Consider the following 15,895-nt stretch of genomic DNA (forward strand, 5'->3'; position numbering starts at 1 on the left):
GGTGAGGAGGGGGGGGGGGGGGGGCCTGGACCGCCACTGGGTCCCTCCATCAGACCTGGGCCCAGTTAATTAGTACGACCCTTCTTGACGCCACTGACTTATGAATTTATTAATTGTCCCTTCATTTCTACATAAGGTCTGGCTCACACATAGCGGCATAGTTACCTACTTTCTGGCAGCCCTCTGCCAGGTCAGCTCAGTGGAGGGGCTGTCCGGGACGATGATGAGAGGAGGTGGCGGGGAGGAGGCGGAATGGGGCGTGGTGGAGGCGGGTCGGAGGCGGTACGAGGGCGGGGTTATAGCGACAACACGTTCAAGCCACGCCCCCGCTCTGTAATGCCGCTATAACCGGCATTTTCCAGCAGGGGGCGTGACTACGATGACGCGATTCTTGTTGAATCGCGTCATCGAGTGTCCGGACCACCCACTTTACTCTCAAAGTGGGCGGCCGGGCAGGAGGGAAGTGAAAAGTCGGGAGACTTGTCTGCTCTTCCGTGGGGCCGGGAGGGTCACCCGATTTTCGGTAGCCTCCCAGCCATTCCGGGAGAGTAGGCAAGTATGCATAGCGGCCAAGCAGGTCCCTGCTTGGCCGGGAGAGGGGGTTTGTGTGCACACGGATCCTGTTCTGCAGAATTACGCAGAACAAGATCCGGCCAGTGACACACAGGATTTCAGTGCGGCATAGTGTGAACACATATATTGAAATGTATGTGTTCACTATTAAATCCCGCCATCCTGTCATCCGGCCCGCCCACAGCATGAGCCGTCAGCGGCGGGACTGCTGCACATGTGTGGGCACCTGCATAGGTGCCCATGTGCAGTCTCCTTGCGGCCAAGTGGGTCCAGCTGAACGGGACCCGCTTGTCCGCTATGTGTGGCCATAGCCTGAGTAAGTTAAAATTAACCTTTACACCTACTTTTATAGAATTGCCATTCATTACAAAGATAACACAGAAGAGTATAGGGACCTAAATTCATCAAGCTCTGAAAACACTAAACTTTCGGAGCACTGGCGTATCTATAATGGGTGCAGTGTGTGCGATGCACACGGGCCCCTGGGTCCAGAGGGGGCCCACACCGCACACACTGCACCCATTTCTCCTATACTTACCTTCGCGCCCATCAGCAACTGTGTGTCGGCTCCCTTCCTCTCCCATCGCCGTCACCGCCGCTGCTAGCGCACTGAGCGCTAGAGACTCTGGCACAGTGCCAGAATCTACAGCGCATACGCAGGACTCCGTAAAAATGGCACGGCGGCCATTTTTCGGAGTCCTGCGCATGCGCTGTAGACTCTGGCACTGTGCCAGAGTCTCAGCCCTGAGAGTGCTAGCAGCGGCGGTGACGGCTACAGGAGAGGAGGGGCCCACACACAGAGTATGCACACGGGTCCCTTCCTCTCTAGAAACGCCGCTGTTTCGGAGCATCACAGCGGGAACCTCCACCATCTTCAGATGGAACTATCTCCCGTACCCTACTCCAGTTCTCACCTATGGGCAGTAGTCCCAGGTTGCGAAGAGGCATCCTTTCGGAAAGTGGAAGAAATACATTTAGCGATGAAACAAAACGAGAGTGAGCTATGGTTACAAGAAACATTCCAACTGCCTATGAAATATTGCTTCTGGTTATAAAACGCCACTTTGATGTTCTGGATTGGGTGTTGCTTTTAATAGGATTTAAACTTCTCCTGTTTTCTGGCTTTGATCGGTCTTCCTGCCAGGAAATATTCTGCAAACCGCTGAGCAACAGCAATGCCATTGCCAGCAAGTGCTGCTTCATGGAAAATACTTGGATCGGAGATGAAATATCCCTGATCCTGGGCCTGATTCACAGATGGATGCAATGCCGACGTACGCCGTGGAGCGATTTCTTGCCTCTGCGCACGCGTCTGAGCCGCACTGCACATGTGCCAAGATGGTCATGTGACGGCAATCATAGAGAGGATAATTGGGGGGGGGGGGGGAGGGTGTAATGACTACAATGCAGGTGTGCTGCAACTGTTTTGGGGGCGTGTCACTGCCCGAGACTGCAATACTGTATGCGGTCAAATTGGCTCCGCCTTCTTGGTCTGTGTGGCCATAGGCTCATAAGGTCAGTGTGTGACCGATGGTAGTATGTCTTCCTGCACAAGCAGCAGATCTCAGGCACTTCCAGGGTCATCTCGGTAGAAATCCCGGCGGCTGTCTCATTTGCATATTTTTGCACAGCCGCTGCGTACTAAATTGCAGCTGCGACGACATTTGTGGACATCTCTGAATCCGGCCCATTGTCCCTTATCCTGCATGATGCACCGCTGCCGCTACTATACAGCGCTAAGCGGTAGTGCAGCGGTGGCCAACCAGTGGCTCTTGAGCCACATGAGGCTCTTTCTTTATTTAAATGTGGCTCCCAACACTCTAAATCATGTGACCACAACAGATACAGAAACCGCTGCACTCCAGCCAGACACGCAGCAGCACTACAGGGACTGAAAATTGAAGGAGCCAGATACTAGAGGCGAGACGCCCACTGGCAAACAGAGAACACATTAGGGGCTGCAGCAATGGCACGACTTGGTGGGGGAACTTTAGTGACACATGAGGGTGGGCTAGAGTGACACAAGGCGGAGCTGGCTGGAGTGACACAGAAGGGTCCTGGCAGGAGTGACACATGGAGGAGCTGACTGGAGTGATGAAGGAGGGTGCTGGAAGTAGTGACACATGGAAAAGCTGGCTGGAGTGACATAGGAGGGTGTTAGAAGGAGTGTCACATGGGGAGCTGGCTGGAGTGACAGGAGGGTGTTAGGAGGAGTGTCACACGGGGAGCTGGCTGGAGTGACATAGGAGGGTGTTAGAAGGAGTGTCACATGGGGAGCTGGCTGGAGTGACACATGGGGGAACTTAAGTTTATTATGTGAATCTGGCCTTTTCAATTATTTTATGTGAAAGTGGCTTTTACAATGGATCTGACTTTAATTTTTTTTATTTTATGTCGTTCTGGCTTTTTCAATGTATTTTTATACCAGGGGGGTGGTCTAGCAGGCACATGGCCACATTCCATTTTTGCCTGCGTGCCTTCGGCTCGATGTCGGCTCTTTGACGTACCTAACAAGGTTTTTTGGCTCTTTGTCACTGACTGGTTGGCCGCCCCTGCGGTAGTGTTACGTGGGGGCTGGATGATTGCACATGCATTTTATGCAATTCGTTTTTCACAAAACTCTTATGATGACCTATGACTGTAATTGACTTATCACATATACTGTGACTTCCCTGCAGGGCTGTAACTAGAGGTGTGCACCCCACAGCCCTTGCTTCTGGCTAGCAGGGTTTTTGGAACGGCTTCCTGCAGCCAGTATTGCTGCCTTTAACAGGGGCGGATTTAGAGGCGAGGGCGCCCCCAGGCACAACAGTGACAGCCACCCCCCACCTGCCTAATTTTATTATTTACAGAGGAATAACTCTGGGAGGCAACGGAGTCATCTGCCGCCGGGCTCCTGCTCTGAAGGGGGCACCTCTCCTCCCATTCTGTGACACCAATCAGTTAAGTTAATTGATAGCCTCCGCTATCTCTTCAGTGGCCGACTTCCTCACTGATCCCTGCACCTTACAAGTCACACATTTCACAAATGTCATACCCAGGATTAGAACCCACGACCTATTATACTGGAAGCAGACACCTTACTGATGGAGCTATTTGCTCTTGTATAGGAAGCATGAGAATTGTAACTATAAAAAGTTTATTTTCTGACAATTACACGTAACTTCATATAGATAGAATTCTCAAGCTTCCTATACAGGAGCAAATATCTCTAAATATCAGTAAGGTGTCTGCCGTCAGTGTAACAGGTCATGGGTTCTAATCTTGGGTATGACTGCTAAGAAATGTGTGATTTAAAATAAAAGACAATGAAATGTATATATACAGTATATAATCATTATTTTTTTCACAACACTGATTATTTGTATTAATTGGTTATAAGCCCTCATTTGATGTTTTATTTACTAAGGCACCCAGCTTACAGGGTCAGTATGTGCATGTCCTACTTATTTACACTCCATTCATGATGGCATATGGTACACTGCAGTGGAAATATTTTGCAGTTATTGGTACCTTTTGGACTGACAGTACCAACACAAGCATCCAGGTGCCACTGCCGCCCCCAAACAAGTGCCGCTCCTAGGCACGAGCCTCACGGGAAATTTGCCACTGGCCTTTGGGCAGTCTGGGTATGCACCCTGTTGTTTGTTGCCCTTACCTTCGCCCTCTGAGTGCTGTCCTTGGCTTAGGCTGTGGGGCTGGAACAGGGTGCTCTGTTACGGCACTGCTTCCCCATATTGATGTACGACGTGATATTGTTTCTTGGCACTCTAGGCAACATTTCACCCAGCGCCCCTGCTCCCTCCAATTCTTAATATACCACGCATCAGTGCCCCCAATTTATAATATGCCACAGAGGAGTGTCACGAGTTCATAATATACTATAGAGACATGCCCCAACTAATATGCCACACACACCCTGCCAACACTCATTACCTTATAGTGCAGTGCCGGGGGGCTGGGACAGTTCTGGAGGCTTGACACCTTGGTACAGTGGGATCCGGTCTCTAAGTCGATAGTAACTAGGTCGACAATGTCTAGGTCGACCACTATTGGTCGACAGGGTGTCTAGGTCGACAGGGTCTTTAGGTCGACATGTTCTAGGTCGACAGGTCAAAAGGTCGACATGAGTTTTTCACAATTTTTTTCTTTTTTTGAACCTTTTCATACTTATCGATCCACGTGGACTATGATTGGAATGGTAATCTGTGCCGAGCGAAGCGGTAGCGGAGCGAAGGCACCTTGCCCCGAAGCATGGCGAGCGAATCGAGCCATGCGAGGGGACGCGGTGCACTAATTGGGGTTCCCGGTCACTCTTCGAAGAAAATTACACCAAAATAACATAAAAAACTCATTTCGACCTTTTGACCTGTCGACCTAGAACACGTCGACCTAAAAACCCTGTCGACCTAGACACCCTGTCGACCTAGTTACTGTCGACCAATAGTGGTCGACCTAGACATTGTCGACCTAGTTACTGTCGACCTTCAATACCACACCCGGTACAGTAGCTTCGGCCCTGATCATCAGTAGTCCGGCCAGGGACTGAAAGCGTAGCCCCCCCCACCAACAGTAGAGACAAAATGCTCTGCCCCTGGACTTCCCTCTTACATGTGTTGAACTTGTTAATTGATAACAAAGGTGTTTCAAACACAAGTGATGGCAATCAGAAATTAAGAGGGAAGTCGAACAGGTCATTTTGTCCCTCCTGGAATGGGTCATGTTGGGAGGTATGACTGGAAGAGAATGCCTTCAATTTTTTTTATGTTTATTTTGTGGACTCAAGGTGCCCCTCCAGTGGCTGTTGTCCCTAGGCAGCTGCCTAATGGTAAAGCCGGCCCTGATCGCTGGAGATCTCTGATAGTCTGAAGAGCTCTCTGAGGAGTAAAATAACCTATTCAGGCTATGATTTTTTTCAGTAATATTTACCATCTTATCTCAGAATATTAGCCACATTGTTGAACTACGCCTAAGACAGAACTCTTTCCGGTTTCTTGGGGGCGTTTCCATAACTGCTTGTATATTTTGTAATCTGGTTTTATGTCCTCACTTACTGGGGTCAATCCAATTAGCCATGAAGGGTGCGAGTTGCTTTAGCGTTAAAACCCCAGCAATGGCACCGCATCTCACATTCCTCGCAGGTGCACTACTGATGTCAGCCGCAGTCAGGACTAGAATAAGGCAGGTGGGGGCCCCGGGCAACAAACGTTTGGGGGCCCCCACTACTAAAATTGCTGGCAAAGACCCCCCTCACCGTGGGTAAACACACATAACTTTCTGCAAAAGATACTTTCCCCCACCAGACGGTTTCAGTTTAAAAAGCAGGGGTCTGTGGGGGCCCCTAATGTGTGGGGGCCCCGAGACGGCTGCCCATGTCGCCCCTCCCATAATCCTGCTCTGGGCGCAGTTGAGCGATTTCTTTCTTCCACTCACACATTTATCTGCGCACTTCGCATGCGTGCAGAGTCTATGCGCACAGAGTGCAGTTGCAGCTAAGACGCATGGTCTCAGAATTGTCTTGAAAATGTAATATGGGCGGTCCTGGGAAGTGACCAGGCGGTGGCTATGTGCATGCACTGACATGGTCCGTGTTATGGGAGTGCTGTGGGCCAGTCGCTGAACTGGTTGCAAACTAAGGCTCATTATTGTTCACGTTGGAGCCATACACTGATAGAGAATCTGCACCTTGCATGGGGCTGCACCTTGCATGCTGGTTGTGTCTGAAGAAGCTCAAAGTGGGTGTCTTATATAGCAAGCGTAATGTGGCTACAGGCTTTTTATAACTTGCGGTACCCGGAACTGCACTCTGTTAGATTTACAAGCTAGTTGGCCCCTGCAGCTAATGCTATCTTCAGATGGCATTAGCTTATTGTAGCCACTTTGCAAAAGTAATGGCCACAGCGCATGCACGGCCAGCATACCAAACTCATCGCAGGGATGGGTTCGTTTTCGGGGCAACTGTCCCTGTGGGTGTAGAGTGATATATCTGGGTGGAATAAATCGCATACTGCAATATATTGCGCCCAGTTTGCATTGAGTATGTAATTACTGATAAATAGACGGGATCCGGTCTGAAGATCGACAGTGTCTAGGTCAACAATGTTTAGGTCGACCACTATAGGTCGACAGTCACTAGGTCGACATGGATGGAAGGTCGACAGGGTTTCTAGGTCGACATGTGCTAGGTCGACAGGTCTAAAGGTCGACATGAGTTTTTCACATTTTTTTCTTTTTTTGAATTTTTTCATACTTAACGATCCACGTGGACTACGATTGGAACGGTAAAGTGTGCCGAGCGAAGCGAAGGCACCATGCCCGAAGCATGGCGAGCGAAGCGAGCCATGCGAGGGGACGCGGTGCACTAATTTGGGATCCCGGTCACTCTACGAAGAAAACGTCACAAAAAAAAATCCTCATGTCGACCTTTAGACCTGTCGACCTAGAAACCCTGTCGACCTTCCATCCATGTCGACCTAGTGACTGTCGACCTATAGTGGTCGACATAAACATTGTCGACCTAGACACTGTCGATTTGATGAACCACACCCTAAATAGACACCCAGGCGACTAAAGTAAGAGAAAGTGATGAAACAAAACAGCCAGGTCAAAAGGTCGACATGAGGTTTTTTACTGTTTTTGGTGTTGTTTTCTCCGTAAAGTGACAGGAACCCCAATTAGTGCACCGTGTTCCCTCGCATGGCGAGCGAAGTTTGGGCAAGGTGCCTCGCTCCGCTACCGCTTTGCTCTGCACAGTTTACCATTCTAGTCGTAGTCCACGTGGATCGTTAAGTGTGAAAAAGTCCAAAACAGAAAAAAAGGTGAAAAACTCATGTCGACCTTTAGACCTGTCGACCTAACGGCCATGTCGACATAATGCATGTCAACCTAATGGCATTGTCCTCCTTCAGTGGTCGACTTAATGAGTTTCGACCTAAGTTGTGTCGACCTAACGGCCGTAACCCCTATCTATCTATCTATCTATCTATCTATCTATCTATCTATCTATCTATCTATCTATCTATCTATCTATCTATCTATCTATCTCTGTGTGTAAATAAAGCAGATGACTTACATGTTGGTTGATGCTTTGCACTGTCTTTTTTCTTCTTCTTTTTTTCTCTTATTATTGTACGCACCAGCCGCCACATACAGCACACAGATACATGAGGAGGGATAGACAGAGGAAGAAGAGGAAGAGAGGGCGGATCACACAACTGCTGCATAAGACTAGGTCAGTCATGTTTGTTTCAGATTTCCAACAGAAAGTGTCGTAAGTAAAATCCTCGAGGGCTCAATGTGAACGATAAAACTATTTGCTGAACACTTAAGGGGAGTGAGTGCGCTTCTTCCTCTCGTTTTACTTTTTTTCCCCTTTCATCTGTTATCACAGACCTGCAGCCTCTGCACATATTTCCCTCTTTTGTATTTCTACAACCGTGCCCCTAAATCTGGGAATGCACATTATTATCATTTTATAAATGTAGTTGTTTATTTGAACATTTGTAATATCAGTCATGCTATTTGTTCCACTAAATGTTCAAGAGATCGATTACCATCGTAATTCAGAGTAAGTCGTCTCTCTAGCTGTTGTGGAACTTCACATTACAGTGGCTGCAGAACCAGGGGTTACCAAGTCATTTTAGAAAACCGTTCCTTCAATTTGTGCAAATTATAATTTAGAAGTTACTAAAACTTCTGGCAATATTTCAATCATGTTGTTCTGTGATTGTACTCACATTTCCTCCTTGATTCAGAGCATAGATGACTGAACACTGATATCCATCAGTCAGTTTTTCCATTATGATTCTAAAATAACTGTGACGACTGAGATTCCACTTGCTGCAATGACGAAGCCGGTGGAACTTGACCCCTGTCTGTCACATTGCTAGATTATCAAACACCAGATTCTCTTACATTCCCCCAGATTGTACTCTGGTTATATACCCTGGCTGGACTAGCTGTGATCATTTTGATTATCTATTTGTGAATGATAAGCACTGTATTAACTGTTAAGTCCCCTCTAATGTTTTTAAAAACTGCAAGACGTGTTTAAAGGCATATTGTGATCAGTTCGTGCCGGCGATATCCAGACCGCCGGTAACAAGACTACATCCCCCTGGAACAGCAGCTTCTTAATTGTTCAGAGGATGCAAGTCTATAAGAGAAGTTGCTGAACTTTACAGGAATTCTCAAAGGAGGAGGCTTGGAGATACTTGTCAGCTGCTTCTTACTGGATGAGGTTAGGATGCAATGGCCATAGGGAATGATCCAAAATGGCACTGTCTGGCCACATAGCTGAAACCCCATTCTTCTCAGAGGGAAGTGTCCGCAATGAGTGTCTGGTTCTGTGATACTTGGTAAGCTCATCAAAAAAATTGATAGTTGCCAGCTTGCTGTGATAATGCATCCGGAGGACAAATTAATTAGAAGAAATTGCTACATCCCTTCCTCCCAGAGTCCAGAAACAGAAACTAGCAAAATGATTCTAGCTCTGGTTGGGCTCCATCCTTTTATAGTTCTGGAATAGCTCATGCAACCTGAAAGAGTCAGCAACCTGGGAGAAAGAATAATGTAGGATAACGGTCTTTTGTACAGACTGACAGACATGACCATCATTGAGGAAAAGCCACCAGGTGGTTACTATTTCCATGGAAGTACCACAGCTAGTTGCTAGAACTTGCACATGATGCCGCACTAGAAAGGCCGTCTTGGCCAGAGGTGGATAGGTGCTAAATATTGAGCTCTTGTACAGCTGGCTTGTGCACTGCCCCTTAAGATTGTTTTGCGAGAGTTTAAGTGGTGGTTCAGCCGCAGAGAAATACCCACCCTGGGGTATGTTGAATAAGTGCAGGAGCGACTTAAGCAACAACTGTACCTTACCAGTGCCAAACTAAAAAACACACAAGCCAATCAGATGCAGTTGTATGATTATCTTGTTTGGCCCCGAAAATATTAAAAAACAAATTGTCATTGGGTCAGACTTCTCAAGGAACAACAATGTCTGTGACACCACTGGTAAGCATGTGTGGACATTCCATATCACTTAAAGTCTATAAATAGTCTAAAAGTGTACCATGAGTGAGAAGAGACAGCTTGAATCCATATGCAATGTGCCACTTGAGAACCCAGAGGAGGATCTGATCCCTGACTTACAAACATGCGAAATGTGACTTGTGAATGGAGCATGTTAAGTCTGACTAGGCTGAGACACAACACAGGTAAGTGCATTGTTGAAGACACAACAGCTTAATTCACAGGTCAGTCCATGCTTACTCTCCTCATGTCATTCCATTTGTGTGCCCTCAGAGATACTCACCATGATGAGGAATGATTGGATGGATTTGGTTCTGGCTTTCAAAGTAACTGTACATTCCAACTGTCCCAGGTACTCACCATGAAAACAAAAAGACCAACGCATTCTGTATGGATTACCGAGGACTCAATGAAGTTAAGGTTATACATGGTTACCCCATGCTCCGGGTTAATGGCCTGCTGGATTAGCTGAAAAGGACATGCTATATGTCTACCTTAGATTTAATCAAGAGGTACTGGCATGAAACGCCCTGGTGATGGTAGGTCGCATTCTTCTGGGAGTCAGGAGTTTGCCCAAGCCTACTTGGATAATATTGCAATCTTCAGTAACTCTTGTGAAGAGCATTTAAGGCACATCGCCATGATCCTTATGTGCAAATCTACCATTATGAATGCTTTATGCTAATCGCTGCACCTTTATGGGAGATGGGAGGGAGATAAAGTGGATGGATTATAAAATACCAGCCAATCAGCTCCTAACTGCCATGTCACAGGCTGTGTTTGAAAAATGACAGTTAGGAGCTAGTTGTTTGGTACTCCATAATCCGTCCACTTTATCTCACTCCTAGTCTTGGTAAATGGACCCCTATGTTATTAGTTGATCTCATGATGTTTTAAACAGTTGTGCATAACTTAGGATGCTGTATGATGCAATTTAATTATGATGTTTTTTTATTTTTGTGTACTGGTTTCTAATATCTTTTTTTTATAGGTTCACATAGTAACAGTTTAAAGGGGTTCCCATATTAGGCTGTTGCTTTGAGCATAATATGGTTTATTTGGGTCGTTTTGTAGGTTTGGTGCTCTAGGTATTGTTAATTTATGTCTCCACAATCCTTAGCCACATCCAGCAGGCCAGATTCACCATCAACTTGACAAACTCCACATGAGTATGGACATTGCGGATCACTGTGTTGGATGTGGGCAGGTTTGCCTTGAACCTGCAAAAGTAGACACTATTCTGCACTTTTCCCACCCCATCAACCAAATACAGATTTGAGCCTTTCTGGGCACAACTGGGTATTACCAAAAATCTGTACACCTGTGCAGCACCATCACTAATTACTTGGCTGATGTGAGCACCAGGAGATGTGTGCTGGCCTTGGTTTGGACCCAAAGCTATAAGGTAGTTTTCGGAAAGGTGAAGGTGATTTTTGCTGGGGCATTGGTATTAGTGACACCTACTTCAGAAAAATGACTTCTAGTCCACCTCAATGCCTCCTCTTGCAGCTGGGTTCTATTCTTTGCCAAGACTGGAATACTAGGCACAAACTGTAGCCTACATATCCAGAAAGCTATTGGAGCACAAGAGTAACATCCATCATCGTGATCTCCCAAAAAACAACAGCTCTGCCTGTACAAATGAGAGTTTTCAGTAGTGACTGACAGCAATCCTCTGAGTTGGTTGTACTGGATGGCTAGAAACAATGGGAGACTTTGAGGTGGAGTCTCGTATTACAGGAATTAACTTTTTCTTTTTCTCACAAAAATGGTAAAGAGCATGGAAATGATAATAAGCTGCCTCAATACTAAGAACAAAATCCAGTCCCTCTTACCCGAGGGATATCTGGCACAAATTTGACCGATTTCCCAGAGCAATGTCAGTCCTCCTCCTGGTGGGTTTTGAGAAGGTGGAGGTTTGTGATAAAATTGGTGATCCCTGCCACCTGCTGAAAGTATTAAGACAATGAAATTCCAGCCTCGCCCATCTCAATCTTAGATTCTCAAACACTGGGTTCCCTTATGTTCCCCCAATGTTATATACTTATTCATATAATATGGACAAGATGTGATGAGCTACTGTGTGGGCAGGATGAACACTGTACAAACGGGATGTGGTCAGGATCCCAGTGGTTAACATTCCAACTGTTAGAATGCCGACACCTGCATCCCGACAGTCAGAGTCCTGACGGTAAGTACTGGGGTTAGGGTTAAGCAGTAAGGCGAGGATTGGGGTTAGGGTTAAGCAGTAAGGCGAAGATTGGGGTTAGAATTAAGCAGTAAAGGGGAGGGTTGGGGTTACGGTTAAGCAGTAAGGCGAGGATTGGGGTTAGGGTTAAGCAGTACAGGGGGGAGGGGTTGGGGTTAGGCTGCGGGAGGAACATTTAGGGTTAGACTGTGGGATGGGTGGATTAGGATCAGTGGTAAAATACTCAACGAGATACATCGGGATTATGGACGTTGGGCTGCCACTGTCGGGATTCTGAATGTCTGGTTTCCACCAGAATATCAATACCATTCCAAATAATGTATCTAATCTCCTCTAATATTTCGACAAGCTGCATGTTATGCTAGGATCATACCTTTCAGGCACTACCTCCTCTATGTTGTTGACATCTTCCAGGAAGAGAAGGTGAAGGAGCAGTAGCAGCTTTCCAGTTGTTCAGTGGACACAGGTCTGTAACAAGAGAAGTTGGAATTCTTAAATGAGGGGGCTGAGAGATGCTTGTGAGCTGTCTCATACTGGGTGAAGATAGGATGCAATGGTCCCTGGGAAAGGTCCAAGATAACACTGTCTGGCCACATAGCTGGAATACCTTTCTTCTTGGAATGAAACACTCACATGGCCAGAGCCGGAAAAGTCAACAACGACAGAAATAGTAATAGTCCATTAAACAAGGTTTTCATTATATTACAGTTAAGTCTTCCAACGTCCCCTTGTTCCAGACATGCTTCTTAACTACTACTGCCTTATTTTATTCGTTTAATACTTTTGATATATTTGAAGCTTTCTATTATATCAACTCTGCATATTTCTTCGTCTCAGCTGTACACGGCCAGTTCTTGAAGACTTTTCTGATAAGCTTCATTAAGATGTCCAATGCCCATGAACCATTTAATAGTCCTTCTTCATGTATTTTAAACTGCACACTTCTGTGCTCATTGTACTTACAACAGTTAAATTGGCTCCTAAAACAGCTGTTGAACTGGAGTTTATACTGTTTATAGTCACCATCACCTTGTTTTCTCTTAAAGGTTTCCTTTCTTCAAAACTAAACATATCGCTATCGCACAGTCCATTAACTTTAATTTGTTATTGATGAGGGTATACTGGTATCAAGACTCATCAGCATGCATCATCAGGACTTCCAGAGGCTTGTACCAAAATGTAGCATTCACTCAAGGGTGGTCTTCAGTTTGCCGGCTGTCGGGATCCCGGCGCACAGTATACCGGCGCCGGAATCCCGACACCCGGCATACCGACACCTTTTCTCCCTCTTGGGGGAGGGAGAAAATTAAGTACTGCGCATGCGTCTGAGAATTTTGCCCGGTTCGTCAGCCAATCATACCGCAGACCGGCAGCAGTGGCTCTTGATTGGCTGCCAGACCACGAGCTTTGCTTGGCTCGCAAACCGGCGCCTGATTTCACTCACACGCCGCCGGATACCCTCGGACCGCAGCCACAGAAAGGTGGTGTCGGCAGTGCGAGCAGAGACGTGAAAACAGCGGCGAGCGCACTGCTGGGGGCACGTGTATCTTTCACTGTGGGGACATATTTGTTATCTGGCACCGAGGAGGCATATGTGTTATTTGGCACTGTGGGGGCAATTATGTGTATCTGGCACTGCTGGGGGCAATTATGTGTATCGGACACTGTCGGTGGTGATATATGAGGGGCAATAACAACTCCTGGCACACACTGAAATGTGGTATTATTATTATATAGGGGAGAGGGGACCGCACATAACAGCTCATTGATATATGGTATCTTTGCATATAAGACTCTTTCTTTTTCTTGCGGCCCACACAAGACTTAGACCTTGATTATTCGGTCCAGTTAGGATTTTGAGTTTGACATGCCTGGCTTACACACTCAGATGGACAAAGTTCACATGCTGGTGCAAGTTTCAGTGGTGCATTCAATTTGTGCGTTTTTGGATGCATCTCAGTTTTGCAGAAATTGACCTCGATTTTAGAGTGAACATGGAACACTTACATTTGCAGAGGAGTAAGTTATTAATTTTTACATTTCCTAACAGTGTTCTTCAGTTATCTTGAAATCTTTGCTCTGAAGCCAATGGATGACTCAGAAGTCACTTAATGGGCTAAAGCTCCATCATTGCCGTGCCCACATACTCTAGAGCGCATAAATGAATTAAGCCAGTGAGCTGACTAGCAAAGAGGAAAGGGGTGTAGTATGGTATGCCGGCGGCCGGGCTCCCGGCGACCAGCATACCGGTGCCGGGAGCCCGACTGCCGGCATACCGGCAGCGTGGCGAGCGCAAAAGAGCCCCTTGCGGGCACGGTGGCGCGCTACGCGCGCCACACTATTTTATTCTCCCTCCAGGGGGGTCGTGGACCCCCACGAGGGAGAAAAAGTGTCGGTATGTCGGCTGTCGGGATTCCGGCGCCGGTATACTGTGCGCCGGGATCCCGACAGTCGGCATACTGAAGACCACCCGAGGAAAGAACAGATCACATTCTGATACTAAACACACCATGGGATAAATTTACTAAGGCAGATATTCAATAAGCCGCAAAGTTTACCCCATGGCTAACTGCCACCTAAAATCCCAGCAGTGCAGGGAAAGGCTATTCACTGAAATAGACCTTTTCCCGCATCAAAAATTGGGGTTGCAGACGCAGAAACCCACTGAATCCACGTAAACTGCAGAATCAATGGGTTTTCCCAATGTGTGGACCCCCGAATTTACAGTTTCCTCGTGGACTTTACCTTGCAGCTCATGGAGGTTCAGTCCGACTTTGGGAATTTACACACGGGGTAATCTCCACTAATTGAATTGCTCCGGCTGTGGCAATTAGCTTCAGGGTTTAATTGAATATCCCTCTAAGGCTAAGCGTCGTTTTTTCAATCGTTTTGAAACTTCTGCACACTGAAGCACAAAACCACTGTATTTACTAGTTAGTGGTTTTGATGGAGTTTTGTAAAGCACCATCTATGTGCATCGGTTTTATGCCAGGAGGGTTTTATTTTGGGATAATATTTCACTCATAAGAGAATTATCAATGTTACATTTTCTGACTCCTTTTTTAATACATACTAATTGCCTTCATTATACTGTAAGTGTATGGTGATTCTTCTCCTTGTGAAAGGCCAGGTAGCATAAAAAAACATGCCTTTGAAGCTATCTCCCCTGCCACAGCCAATTAATTTATTTGTTTGTTGGCAGTTTCCCGTGGTGGGGGTTTCCAGTCAGATTGGCTTTAGTAAATCTGCGGATTGACAGAAAAACTTCAAAATATCCCAAACTGCCACTTCGTAAATATATCCCTTTGCAGTGGTGCCGAGAGAGGGGGAAGAGGATACAAATTACCCAGGTCTAATGGAGGGGCCCAAAGAGGGTCCAGTAGGGGCCCAGGCCCCTCCCCCTTACCTGGCAGCAGCAGCTGAAGCTCTTCTCCTCAGTCCAGCACACGCCGCTGTGTGCTGGGCTGGAATGTGTCCAGGGAGGTGCTTAAAATACCTTTTTCTTTTTTTTTCAGTATTTTTTCTAAGGTAACATGACCACGCCTCCTGTGATTAGGCTACACCCCTTGAAAAGTACCTGGGCCCAGCCTGGCTCTCGACTGCCCTGCCCCTTTGTCCCAGCACAGTTGGCGTAGTGGTTACCAGTAGAGTTAAATTCTGGACAATGCATTATCTGTGTGGAGTTGTATGTTCTCCTTGTCTTTCTGCCTTTTTTCATTGAGTGCTCTGAATTATGGCCCTCATTCCGAGTTGTTCGCTCGCTAGCTGCTTTTAGCAGCATTGCACACGCTAAGCCGCCGCCTACTGGGAGTGTATTTTAGCATAGCAGAATTGCGAACGAAAGATTAGCAGAATTGTGAGTAGAATTGCGAATAGAAATTTCTTTGCAGTTTCCGAGTAGCTCGAGACTTACTCCTCCACTGCGATCAGTTCAGTCAGTTTCGTTCCTGGTTTGACGTCACACACACTCCCAGCGTTCGCCCAGCCACTCCCCTTTTTCTCCAGACACACCCGCGTTTTTCCCTGAAACGCCTGCGTTTTTTCTCACACACCCATAAAACGGTCAGTTTCCGCCCAGAA

General features: G+C 46.8%; 1 protein-coding gene across 1 annotated transcript in view; it reads left to right on the forward strand.

The window, feature by feature from the left end:
* The first annotated feature begins 7,714 nt into the window (after positions 1 to 7,714).
* The window catches only part of ESR2 (estrogen receptor 2), an 80,361-nt gene continuing 72,180 nt past the window's right edge, over positions 7,715 to 15,895 (forward strand). The window contains exon 1 of the mRNA XM_063948671.1: positions 7,715 to 7,804. The gene's annotated coding sequence lies outside the window, so the exon portion shown is untranslated. The remainder of the gene's footprint in view (positions 7,805 to 15,895) is intronic.

The sequence above is a fragment of the Pseudophryne corroboree genome, chromosome 12, assembly GCF_028390025.1.
Source record: "Pseudophryne corroboree isolate aPseCor3 chromosome 12, aPseCor3.hap2, whole genome shotgun sequence".
In the NCBI taxonomy this organism is placed as follows: Eukaryota; Metazoa; Chordata; class Amphibia; order Anura; family Myobatrachidae; genus Pseudophryne; species Pseudophryne corroboree.